This window comes from Xylocopa sonorina, chromosome 10 (genome assembly GCF_050948175.1).
Source record: "Xylocopa sonorina isolate GNS202 chromosome 10, iyXylSono1_principal, whole genome shotgun sequence".
NCBI classification, from domain to species: Eukaryota; Metazoa; Arthropoda; class Insecta; order Hymenoptera; family Apidae; genus Xylocopa; species Xylocopa sonorina.
The window spans coordinates 9,449,832-9,458,760 of NC_135202.1; positions in this window are offsets into that span (position 1 = coordinate 9,449,832).

Genomic DNA, 8,929 nt, shown 5'->3' on the forward strand with positions numbered 1-8,929 from the left:
ATGATAAAAGGAAAGAAAGAAAGAAAGAAAGATAAGAACACTGCTTCTGTTTCCTGCGTATCTACCTCTAAATAGATGAAATGAAATGATTCATATTTTTTTATACACACATCTCATAAACAATAAACGTACGTACGCTAAGAAAACCAAAAAAGAGAGATGGGGGAGGGGGGGGGAGAAAGAGAAACAGATAGAGAGGTACCGTTGAATAGGAGAAAAAAAAAGAAGAAAGAGTTAACCGCGATTTTTCGAATTTTCACGATATTAAAAAAAAAGTAACGATTAAATTAAAGAATAAGATTTATCTGGTATAAAAGAAAGAAAATAAAGTAACGTGTATTTAGAAATGCCTAGCAGGGAGAAAGAGAGAGAGAGAGAGAGAGTTTATCAATCAGAATATTACTCAATTAAGCGCGTATTGAAAAGAAATATTCGTTTTCGAAAGAATCGCATATTCCCGAGGTTTTTCGTAAAGGCCTTTCATACTAATCTTAACTGGACGATACCACGTGGAAAAAGAAGGCGCTTATTATAGGAAAACGTCGAGTGATTAACTTGTTATTCCGCGAAGAACGTTGATTAGCAAATTTTTGTTGCGCTTTGTAGTTGAACGAAATTGTTATATATAATTACTGTATAATAATCTATGAATGAAAATTCTCTTGTAATCGGTTTTCGTTTAAGTTAGTAAAATTTCAACGTTGATTTTTTTTAATTTTTAATCAAATTAACTTTATTGCTACGAATTGAACGTAATTACGGATTTTGTCTTAAGTTAAATTATAATATAATGGTCGATGGGGGATGAGAATCACGTGGTCTGTCGTACAGCGAAAAGTAAAGGTCGGACATCATCAAATGTAATCGAATGGGGAAGAAAGGCGCATAACACGATCACATTTGTACCTACTTGATCTTATCCTTCCATTTCTTATCGCGTGCCTTTACTGTACTGACCGTGTATCGGGAAAAAACGATGGGAGTTCTCATGCGAAAAGTCGACGAAGGGTAGGGATATGGGTTTAATTATCATTACGGGGGAACTGTACCGACGCGAGTCGCACTCGTAATTTCAAGAAAAGTAGTACAGGAAAAAATGTGTCGAATGTATTCGAAAAAGTTTCTTAACAGCACCATCGCGTGTGTAATTACGAGGGAATATGTATTTCAAGCACAAAAGCGAAATCACGTGTAATCAACGTGGCTGAGGAATCGATCTGTTTAACCGTGAACATTTGCACATGATTGGAATACACCATGGAACAAATGGCATGAATTTTGAGAAGAAAAATCGTAGACTTTGATTGAACTATCCAAAGGTTTTTTTTTTTAGACAGAATTCAGGATTTCTGTTTGTGTCAAACATTCTTTTGCAACAAAATGTTACGAGCTAATTTATATTGCGCAACGCTTCGCTTGGACAGTACCAAAGTCTATCGAGTAATAATTGACGTTCACCAGATGGACACGGTAAATAAAGCGATTCACTCTAAAACGAAACACGTCCGTGCAACCGCATATACGTAAAACATGTACTTTTTAATAGCTTTGTACGGGTCTAAGGTTGCGTTCACGATAAATGTTACAAGGTGCAAGTGACGAGCCTCGGAAACGAGCTACAGCTCGTACGAAATCGGTTGTCAGTTCAAGATCACCGAGGATTACTTTCCCCGCCACTCGTTCCGCTGTACCATCGCTCGACTCCCATCTCGTTTATCAATCTGAAACACATCAAAAACGCAAAGTTCCACGTAACAAATTTACACACCTGGTGTAAAAGGAGTAAAAGAAAATTAATCTTTCGAGCGGCAGTGGATTTCGAACAGTCGCAACAGAAATCAAAAGTCGGATACCCTTTCCCGGCCACGGCCGTCTCTCGTTCAAGCCACGTTTTGTTTCGATCGATCGCCAGTTCTTTCCATTCGCGTCCTTTGCATCGATGTAGCGCGCCGTGTAAACCTAGCTCATTATCGGACATAATATCAAAGAGCTCGTGTGCGTATGCATATACGCGTGTCTCTGTGTGTGTGTGTGTACGTGCGTACGCGTCTGTCTGTGTATGTATGTACCGGGAGGAAGGTACAGAAAAGGGAGCGTTGGTTTTTCCTAGATGCGTTAAAAGAGAACACATATCACTTTTCTCCATCGTATATCCACGCGTCTCGCACGCTCGCCCTTTTTGTCGCATTTTAGACCCGGGCGGAGGAAGAACAAAGGACAAGCTCATTTTTTTACTAGCTTAAGTGAGAGTGAGGATGTGAGAGAGGGAGAGAGAGAGAGAAAGAGAGAGGAAGAGAGGTTTGTCAAAAGGGACGAGCGTTTGATCGGAGGGATCTAAGGCCGGAGAGCTTTCGAAACCCACCATTCCTGGGATTCTCAAACCGTTATTACAACTTGGTTCAACACCTTTAACAGTATTTGGTGTCTCTTGCTTCTTAAATGTTTTACATACGATACTTAATTGCTGCAACAAATCAATCTCAAGCGTAGAGTATATTTAATAGTAATCGTTCTTGTTGATGGGAATCTCTTCTTTTTTCTAATCGATGAAAACGTCGACATTCGGCTCTGGTAATCTTGGCCCGTCCAACGCTCCGTCCCTTGATACATTTAGATCTAAGGTAGCATAATAAAACCCGTAAACGCGTACCTTAAGCACATCCTCAAACCTAGTGTACCAGTCGCAGCAGAGAAACACACGATCGATTCCTGGAATGTCCTGTTTATTATCCAGAAACCGGTTATACTAGATAATACGATTAATATTATCATGAATAATCCAAAAAGTATATATATATATATATAATTATTTCTCTAACAATTATCAAGAAATCAAATTTTCATTACATTTATATACGAAAGAAAATGATGCGCATGTTCAAGGAACCGATCACGAAACAGTACCAAAAGTAATTGTTCCAACGTATGAGTTCGTACGAGAGTTGCTTTTAGACGTAACCGATATAAGCTCCGCATATAATTTGTACATAGAGAGAGAAAAGGAAAAGAAACCACATGTATCCGTCTATACACACTGTACAATGAACACGTATCGCGTGTTCGGACCGCAAAAAAAAAATATATATATATATATATATTAATGATTACTTTGGGGATGAAGAAGGGTGGTTGGCCCGCGAACATATAATATCGAATTTTATGCGTTTAACGCGACTGTTGCGTCGACGTTGCTGAGGCCAGCTGCGCGTTCAACTGTTTTATGCATATCGAAGGCTATCGTTGTTGAAGTATTCATCTTCTGAAAGACGAACGCAGAGCGGCGTGAAAGCCCCCGCCGAAGTAACAACGATCGATTTCTTCACCCCTCTGCATCTTTCCCTTTCTTCTCGGCAGTCCCGTGTTACATTTAAAGCAAATTGCCATTTGTCTTTTATTCGTTTCGATTTTTCTGGCCCGAAGAATCGACGACACGGTGCGATTCAGAATTCGTTGCATTGTTTTCGATAGAATAGAGATGCGGCTACGAATCAAAAAGTGCCAACTTATGCCCGCCGTATTGGATGGTTTCACGTTAGTCGGAGGCCACAGTGGTTCGTCGGTCGTTCATAGAAAATTTTAAGGGTATATTCTATGTGTCACAATAACATGGAAAACAAGAGTAACAGAATAAAAGTTGAAGGTTCGTTTTCGAGAATTATGATTTTGCGAGACTGTCCGGTGTGACACGACGAAAATATTTTCTTAATTTTGTTCTAAAACGAAGCCAGAAACGTAATTTTGTCATCCTGGATTTCTATTTTATTTTGGCTCCTAGAATCTCCCCTGAGATTTTCCTGCAACGAATGTTAAACAGTTTGTATAATAATCCTCCATTCGGTTGGCGTAACAATAGGCGCATCACAAATCAAAAAATGTTAAGGAACATCGTTCGCCGTAATCCAAATCTGAAAATCATATCCATTGACCTGATGCCTTGCTTTCGAGTTGTTAACAAATCTGGGTGAACAGCAACAAATCAAATGATCTGTGTGAGATGGAAAGAGCAAAATTTATCAATCTTTCGTGCATTCTAAATGTATAATCAAACTTTATCTTTCGTAGTCAATCGTTTATTTATACCGAAGTCTCCTCTTCTGTGTAAACGATGAAAAAAGAGGCATGATATGTTCGCGGCAATAATCCAAGCACGCCACTAGTTTATAATTTGTTATCCATTTCTGTGTACAGAAAAGATACTTTCCGCAAACGAGTGGTGCTCTCTTGCCGTACGTTTGTTCTTTCATTTTAGCTCTGAGATGAATTAGGAATCACCTGGAAATTGGAACGCGTAAAGAACGCATGTGCTAGACATTATAGCTTCGCATATCTACTAATATGTGTATGTTATTACGTTTTTTCTTTTTTAATCACCGCAATATGCGTTACGTTCGTGACAGCGTAGAAATGCCCAAAGCAAGCATTATTCAAACAAGCGTTCCACGCATCTTCCTTGTCGATACAGAAAGCCACACAGACTCTCTTGTTTAGATCGATATTAACTATTCGATAAAGAGCGCCAGTCTCTTCTTCGCTCTTCTGCATAACATACCAAAAGTACACATGTATCGTACCTAACAATACATCAACTTCTTCCTCGTACTTCCCTTCGTACAGGTTCTCCCTTACGTTTCTTCTTATTGGTAGAGTCAAATAGGTTTTTGTTCTGTTAGCGAATGAGTTAGCGTGTAATATTTGGGGTGGTCGAAATGCTGTCTTTGACAGTATACTTGTGTATAATAATTTTATATATTTTATTATTATAATTAATTGTCGTTGCTACTACTACTGCTGTTGCTGCTGCTGATACCACTATTTTTTTCGTTAACATATATATATGTATATGTGTGTACCGGAAATGCGTTAGACGTTTTTTATACAAGCTCGATTTAACGTTTTTTAGTTGTACCATGATATTTAATTTGTTCGTTAGTAAATGTTGTTATTAATTATTATTATTATATTACCTATTATTATTATTATTATTATTATTACGTTATTAATTAAATTACCATGATACTGGTTCATTAAGTTTATCGATAAGTAGATTGTAATATTGCTAATATCGGGAACATATTGTTGAATAACCAAAATGCGACACGAATTTCTGTATACAGAAAAAGAATGGGAGGAGTTTCGATGATTTGGAAAACGTCGAAACATCTCCGCATAAACGAACCATTGTACAGACGCGAAGATAACGATGCCAAACATTATATATTATTAATATGGACACTGCTGCTACTACTACCGCTACCGCCTACTATTATTCTCATTCTCATTATTATTATTATTATTATTATTATTATTATTGCGATTATTAATATTACTATTATTTTTATTATTATTATTATTGAAAATATTATTGATCATTATTATTCACAAATTACATAATTTTTTTTCACGTTACGCTCCAAACGAATGACTTTTCTCCGTTCATAAAACACACTCGTTCGCCAGCATGTCCGTTGTTTGTCGCATGCGATTTCCATGAATCGTCCACTAGGATCATAATTGATTCGTTTTAACATCGTGCTTCGAGCGTATCGACCCGATTCCCAAGCGTACAAGTAGACCCTCCTCTTGTAAATTGCACGAAGCTCGGTTGATGTGCTGAACCACGTTCGCAATACGTACCCGTTACAATTGTACGCGTTCACTTTTCGTTTTACACATCACAGAGAACGAAAGCCGATATTCTAACTTTTATTAACATACAAACGTTGTGTAATAAGGTGCTGTCTTTTTGCTCGTGTTTTAACGAGAAAGCGTCGGGACCAAGTTTGTATCGATTCGTTAATTGCTAAAATCAAATTGACGTCGATTCGTCTCTACTGGCATGTTATCCCATCGAGTCCATGATAACGTTGCGTTGTCGATCGCAATATTATCTATCGATCGGCAACGCTGCCATAGTTACCAGGACACTCTCGATCATATCGCAAAATCCCATAATTCAGCATCGCTTTGATGAAACAGAGATAGAGAGAGGAGAGAGAGAGAGAGAGAGGGAGAGTAGCGTCTAATTTGCAACGATGCTGTACACCAATCGAAGGGACATCCCCGGCACGTTCTCCGACGCCCTTGGTGCTCGTGCGATTCGTGCACAGTAGGAATGTAGCTAAACGGATCGCAAGAGTAATGCGAGGAAAGAGCAACAAGAAACAGAAAAAAGTAAAGGGAAATTGCACGAAGAGGAGATAGAGGGTGGGTGGTGATGTACGAAGGGTCTGTGCGAGATACGATATACAATTCGACTCGCTTTAAAGTAAGATATGCTCATATCTCGCGATCGTACGGGTTGGGCTAGGAACGTTCCATCCACTTTAAGCTGCTCGAGAGCAATACTCGCGGCGGTAGCTCCCCTTTAATGGAAAGCCCCCTGGCTGAATTTATAGGGGGTGGGTCGCGGGCTTTAGAACATAAACCTTCTTCGTCCCTACGTGTTCTCTCTATCTCTCGCACGCCATTACTTCTCTCTGCTTTCCCCCTCTCCTCATTCCCTTTATCTGTTCTCATTTTCATTCCTTTACGTTTTCCTCCGCAGCAGCCTCTCTTTCTTTCTATCCTCCTCCCCTTGTGTTTACGTTCTGCCTTCTTTCTCTCTTTTTTTTTGTTTCTCGCTTTCGATGTTCTCTTTTATCGATTTTCATTCGCCTCTGTCCTTTTATCCGTTACATACATCAACCTCGCTTTCCTTCTCTAATCCCCGAGTCTTTCCCTCCACCCTCTGCCCTCCCCATTAACCCCCACGATTTCCCAGCACACTCTACCCTCGCGAAGTATCGTTTTTCCGTCTCCCGTCGACCTCCGCGAGCTTTTTTTCTCTTTTCTCCGTTTTCCAGGGGCCTCACCCTTATCCCTACACCCGTAAGTTCCTCTAAAGCTCGCATGGCTAACACGTTCCCTTTAAGCCACGTATCTCTCCCCGGTCCCTGCCTCTTCCTCGAGCGTGTGTTCCTCTCGGTGATCCCGGGACTCTCTCCCTCTTGGCTGTTCGCAACTTCGATCTAACTGGGCAGAGTTAACGCAGGAACGGGCAACGAGAGCGAACCGCCTACAGGGGCGGCAGGCTTGGAATCAATTCGCCGGGCAAAATTAACGCTCTCGAGGGCCGGCATGTTTCAAAGCCGGGCGAATTCGCGGGGGGGAAACCCATCGAAATTTAGCGTTGCGATGGCCGAGAGACACCGGAAGGAATTCTGCAAACTCTTTCGTTCGTCCACGATCGATCCGGCGTCGAGGAACAACGACGATGAAACGAATTTACGGTTTCTACTTTGCTGTTTACCCCACAACGAGCATTTGCAATTCTGTCGAACGAACGCCGAGAAGTAACGCATCTGGAACGGATCGATGCGCGGGACTCGCTTCCAACGTTTTGCCGGAAGTAACACGATCGAACGGTATCTTAAGTGATAGTGGAAAGTTGCGTAGTTCTGATACGAATTTTTGTGTACAAAGACGAACAACGCTTTGAAATGAAGTAAATTCGATACGCTGTGCATCGTGAGATGTTAACGTGCGTCCAGTTGGTACTCGGTCCCGTCGAACGCACACAGGCCAATTCACGCTTTTCTTAATGATCCACTTCCGTTTCAGACCTTAACTGTGAGCCTCGTTTACGCCGACTACGAATTGTAATCGAATTGTACATACGTGAACAGAGTAGACTGCTTACGTAAATCAATTGGATTGTTGAGAGTTGTCTCTTTTTGCCAACCGTTATCAAATTTTTGATATTCCGCCAATTTTATTTAGAAGCACGTGTTAACTCCGATTCTGTGTTGCCTCTTGTTTTAAGAATAGATGTAACAGATGTCGAAACCGGGGTCAATTTTTACTTGTATTATTTAATCAATCGCAAGCAAATTGTAACGCTATTCGGTAATAACTTGCGAAACGTTTACGGAAACTGCGTTAGCCATTGCATAAACGGAAACAACCATCATTGTTACATATTCATAATATCTTTATAAATCGCTGCTTAAGATTACTCTAATTGCGAACTAATCAGAAATTCATCAGAATTGAAGTGAAGTTTAGGACGTATGTTAAGTTCATGTACATGTGTATACCACGATACGATGTATGTACAAAAAAGCAATATCCACGCAACATGAACAGAAATACACGTACAAACACACAAAGACATACATTAAATACATATGTACACACGAGATACGTAAAAAGTAACGTGTATTTACTTTCGATTAAGTCGCAATTTAAATGGTAACTCACACCTTCTCGATTGTAAATTACGGTAGTAAATGCTTTGTAAAATTATAAGAGCTGTGCATAATGTATATATACAGGGTGAAGAAGCGATTATAGAAGACAGAGGAAAAAGTGGAAGACGAGGGCGAACAAAGAAGTTTTAGAACAAAATTATTTGTCCGAAGGAATAATGTGTCTTATATATATGGCAAATAGTGAGAAATCTATGTTTCTCCAGAGAAATGAACTCTATCGGTTACGAAATAATAGGTGTGTTCCTCTTATTAGATGGAGTAAAAATAATATAATAGTTTCGTAATTACCTGACGACAAGAAAAAAAAAGAAAAAAATACAAAAAAGATATACATAGAATACAAGAATCACGGGGTCTGCTTTGTCTTGTTATAATCAAATACTTTATATTATGTAGTACAGGTTGTCATTAAACGTGTGAACAAACCTACATCACATTCAAACCCTTTTTTTACTATTGTTATTGTATAATCGTTTGAGCAACAAATAATTTCGATTTTCGTATAATACAGGATCATTTCTCTTGGTTTAATGTTCAACAGGACATTGTACATTTTTAATTTTCCAATCGTTGCTTTTCATTTACTGATAACGAATCAATTTATTTATGATAATACGAAGGCCATGATGCGGTAAGTAGAAACAATTTCTTATAACGGTAAATTAAAAACGTGAGACGTG